Here is a 5,151-nt window from a genome sequence, read left to right on the forward strand (position 1 = left end):
ACCTCACATTCCACATAAACATCACTTCTTGTCTGAACCTACAGCAACCTAAAAGGAACTCAAAATCACATTCAAATTATATAAAAACTTAAGGAGAAACATAAATATGTTTCAGAACTGTATTTTACTACAAATTAAACTAGCAGTTACAAATGTATTGGACTGAGCAGGACTTCTGACACTCTTAGAAACTCTGTGAAACTGGGCTGTGGCTTTGCAAGACCTGGGCAATTCCTATAAGCAAAAAAACAAGCTGTGAACCTAAAATCAGCACATCCTCACCTTTGATTAGGGGTTTGCGTGCTTGTTTACAGGAACCAGGGTCTTAAATATTTATGGCGGTGCGGCAGAAACACTGGAACTCTGCACATATTTGCAGTTTGGAGTTATTTTCTATAAAAACACGTAAACCTGAAGCCAAAACAAGCAAGGTCAGCATAATTTGAACTCACTTGAGCCACTATTGGAAGTTTTAGTTTTTATCAAAATTTAAACATATGTGAGAAAGAGGTATTTAGCTATGAAACATACAAGTCTATTGACTTTCAAGGAAAGAGAAAGAGTCACAAATTTAATGACTTTAGACTCAACTTGAAGAAATGATAGAAGACTTTGGACTGGATCATTCAATATATGTTTACTAGACGATTATGGTGAATTGTGATGCTCCAGTGTGATTGGCTGATTCACTACGCAATACAACCTTTTTTTAAAAAAAAAAACTTGTCCTGTCTGGCAGTGTGGAACTCAGAATTATTGTCTGAGTGTAAAGGTGAAACCCAACATATTTACTTTCTCCGTGGTGCTCCACTTGATATATAGATAAATATAAATCTACATGTGATACATGATACATACATACAGGTTTAAATATTGCCACTACATACATCTTGTATTTTCATGTACTTTCCAATGATCTTACAGCTGTTATATGCATGTCCCTCTTGTTTGTCGGTTTAGTTGTTTCTCTTTCTGCAGGTTTCTAGGCAGAGTTCAACGTCGTTGACTTGTAATGAAGGCCTCTACTACCTCAATCAAGGACATGTGTTTGGTTTGTTTGACTGTTAATGAGCCTTTGACCAGTCTGTCTGTTGAACTTATTTAACACATGCCTGCAGATAAAAAATGGAAAAAGAAGAATTGAGAATATTTACCTAAATGGGATTTATTTAAGAGGTTTATTGGGAGACATAACACAACGCAATATTTCCTTCGTCAAAGCAAAGTCTTCACTGCTCTTTGAGGTTTTCTCTTATTCCATCCACAGGGACTGTTTAAATCTCACTTTGTTGGTGAGGGAAATGCTTTCAGGTGTTTATAGAGTATATTTACTGTGCTAAACAGTCCCAGGATCAGAACATAGAGAAGTCTTTGTTCAAGACCTTCAGAAAGTCAAAACATCCCCTGAAGATTTTATGGCAACTGAGGTATATTCAGTCTATGTGTCAGTTTAATGAATTCCAGAAGAACTGCTGTTTGAGTCCAGATAAATTTGGATTTCAGGTCTAAAACATCAGCATTTCTGATATCCAGACTTGGCCCTGCTAACATCTGCCTCCCTGGACAGAAAAAAAAGATAAATAAGCTTATATTTCTAATAATGTTGTATTAAAGCGTGGAACACTGGATGTAACATCAGAGCTACTGTCTAACTTAACCTGATTAAAAAAAAAAAAAAAAAAAAAACTGCTTAACCACATACAACTTTACTTAGCATTTTTCAGCTATAGATGAAACTATACTTATTTAATGCATCCAAACACATATTCTAAAGAGAATGTAAGAATTTTAGAGAACATCACTACTTTATGAAATTTGTTCACAACCCAAATTACAGTTTTCAGGGAATTAGAACGACTTCATGGCTCTGTATTCCAACCATTAATCTTGATCTCTATCTGAATTCGGAGTCCTGTTTGCAGAAACATTCAGAAAACTTCACAAAAAATCTGTGGTTCACACTGGAAGGAGAACGGCACCATTTCCTGTGAACTAAATGCTTCCAGTTTGATTGGAAATTTTTGAATACAAAAGAGTTATATTGGTTTTTATTGAATCTCAATAAAAAAGAGGTAGGTTTTTATTTTTTGGAAAAACAAAAGTATTAATTTTGATTTACTTATTAGCCAACCTGGATAAAATTTCTGTTTAAAGAGGTCTCTTTTTCTAATCCATTATTGCCAAAAGTTATCAATTTATTTTATTCTCACAACAGTGAGATACACCCGTCTCACTGTAATAATATTATTGACTATGATCGATTTCTACAGACTAACGCTGACCTCTTCCTTAACCATAACCACCTCAAGTATATTCCTAACACTAAACTCAGTTCACATCTTAGTCATAAATCTAACACATTATCCAAAAAGGTTTTTTTTACATTGTGTGGGAATGGCAGAGTGTGTTCACAGCTACAAATGTCCTAATAGTGTTGGTTATTTGTCAAGAAAATGTCCTCACAACAATAGCTAAACAAGTACAAATGCACAGACATGCAGAGACACGCACACACCACAAAGCTCTTTCTGAACTCACCAGTCTGATAACTCCTCCTAGGAGGAGTTACCAGGAGGAGTTGACAAGGAGCTGTGGTTCCTTGTCAACACATTTCTTTGTTCCCTCCCTTCAGATCAGTAGTTGATCTAACAGCTGTCAGGCCTCCATTCCCAGCAGTATCATGTCACATTTAGAGCAGAATTCAGTTTCATTTATGAGGAAGTGAAACTCACAGTTATTCTCACTGAGAGGAGAAATGGCGCAGAAAGGAGTTCAGATGGACCGTGAAAGATTCTCTTGTTCCATCTGCTTGGATCTACTGAAGGATCCGGTGACTACAGCCTGTGGACACAGCTACTGTATGAACTGTATTAAATACTTCTGGGATGGAGAGGACCAGAAAGGAACCTACAGCTGCCCTCAACGTAGAGAGACCTTCAGACAGAGGCCTGTCTTGAAGAAACACACCCTGTTAGCAGAGTTAATGGAGGACCTGAAGAAAAGTAGAGCCAAAGCTGCTCCAGCTGACCACTGCTATGCTGGACCTGGAGATGTGGCCTGTGATTTCTGCACTGGGAGGAAGAAAGTCCTGTCTGGTTTTTCTGGTTTCTTACTGTGAGAATCATCTCCAACCTCACTACGATGTTCCTGTTTTAAAGAAACACAAGCTGGTGGATCCCTCTGAGAATCTTCAGCAGAACATCTGCTCTCGTCATGATGAGGTGATGAAGATTTTCTGTCGTACTGATCAGCAGTGTATCTGTTATCTCTGCACTATGGATGAACATAAAGGCCATGAAACAGTCCCAGCTGCAGCAGAAAGAGATGAGAAGTAGAAGAAGCTCCAGGTGAGTCGGCAACAAATCCAGCAGAGAATCCAGGACAGAGAGAAAGATGTGAAGCTGCTTCAACAGGAGGTGGAGGCCATCAATCACTCTGCTGATAAAACAGTGGAGGACAGTGAGAAGATCTTCACTGAGCTGATCCGTCTCCTCCAGAAAAGAAGCTCTGAGGTGAAGCAGCAGATCAGATCCCAGGTGGCAGCTGAAATGAGTCGAGTCAAATATCTCCAGGAGAAGCTGGAGCAGGAGATCACTGAGCTGAAGAGGAAAGACGCTGAGCTGGAGCAGCTCTCAATCACAGAGGATCACAACCAGTTTCTCCTCAACTACCCCTCACTGCCAGCACTCAGTGAGTCGACACACTCATCCAGCATCAACATCCGTCCTCTGAGACACTTTGAGGACGTGACAGCAGCTGTGTCAGAGCTCAGAGAGAAACTACAGGAAGTCATGAGAGACTCATGGACAAACATCAAACTGACGATCTATGAGGTGGATGTTCTACTGTCAGAACCAAAGCCAAAGACCAGAACTGACTTCTTCAAATATTCAAAAAGAATCACTCTTGATCCAAAGATGGTAAACAGTTATCTGTTATTATCTGAGGGAAACAGAAAAGACACAAAAATTACAAAATTGCAATTTTATCCTGATCATCCAGTGTTACGCCCCCAAGGTCTAGGGGTCCAGGGGCGGTAACATAAAATGTGTCTAGAGCGAAAGTGTAAAGTAAAAATGATTTATTACAAAATAAAGTTTCACAAAACAATACAATTTAACCAAATGAATGCAAAACAAAAGGGATTAACAAACTCAAGAATGTCAGGTGCAAATTAAAGTTGCAAAATGTCCAAACAAGTCAGTTCAAAGTAAGCTCAAAATAAACCAAAAGGGGAAAACAGGAAACACACAAAGGGAATGTTAAGGGGAGCACCAAGCCTCCCAAACACGAACTTCTAACTTGTAGTTAACTAGAGCAAAGTCAAATGGACAAGCAGGAACAAACAAAGACCAAACTAGCTTAAAACCTGCCTAAAGCAGTTGCAACTACCAAAACAAAAGGCGACAGCTTCACAAAACCTCTTCAAAATAGCTGCCCCACTAGAGGAATGGATTCAGGAGCCTTTTATAGGGTCCAGGTGGGCCTCATCAATGTCTGATTGGCTTGACAATCCTCTGCTGGTCCAATGGTGTAGCTGCTTTCCTACAGCCTCCAGGCAGCCAATCAGGAAGGTGTTCTCTCACAGCTGAACCTGCATAACAAAAAGGTAGCCTGCATAGCCTCAAGAGGCCAGGGGCCATAACATCCAGACAGATTTACTCGTTCTCAGGTCCTGAGTAAAGAGAATTTAACTGGACGTTGTTACTGGGAGGTGGAGTGGAGAGAAGTAGTTGAAGTAGTAGTTTCATACAACAATATCAGCAGATCAGGAGATGAAAGTGATTTTGGATACAATGACAAATCCTGGTCTTTATTTTGTCATAATCAAATATACATATTTTATCATAATGTTATAAAATCTGTGTGTCAGGTCCAGTTTCCTCCAGACTAGGAGTGTATCTGGATCATACAGCAGGTATTCTGTCTTTCTACAGTATCTCTGAAACCATGACTCTCCTCCACAGAGTCTAGACCACATTCAACCAGTCGCAACATGCTGGACTTGGGTTTTATCATAATGGAGACTCAGCTGAGTTCATTAAACTGACATAAACAGAAGTGAATTCAAGTCCAACTGGGGAAATGTGTGTTTTAGTTTCAGTTCCTCTGCTTTCCATGATTGTTGCTGGGAGTTCACCATTGAGTGAT

General features: G+C 39.4%; 1 pseudogene; it reads left to right on the forward strand.

Moving 5' to 3' along the window:
* Positions 1-2,755: 2,755 nt before the first annotated feature.
* LOC106958554 (tripartite motif-containing protein 16-like) lies at positions 2,756-4,100 on the forward strand (annotated as a pseudogene).
* The last annotated feature ends 1,051 nt before the right edge of the window (positions 4,101-5,151 follow it).

Source organism: Poecilia latipinna, unplaced genomic scaffold, assembly GCF_001443285.1.
Source record: "Poecilia latipinna isolate Pla-1442-1.1 unplaced genomic scaffold, P_latipinna-1.0 Scaffold996, whole genome shotgun sequence".
Classification (NCBI taxonomy): domain Eukaryota; kingdom Metazoa; phylum Chordata; class Actinopteri; order Cyprinodontiformes; family Poeciliidae; genus Poecilia; species Poecilia latipinna.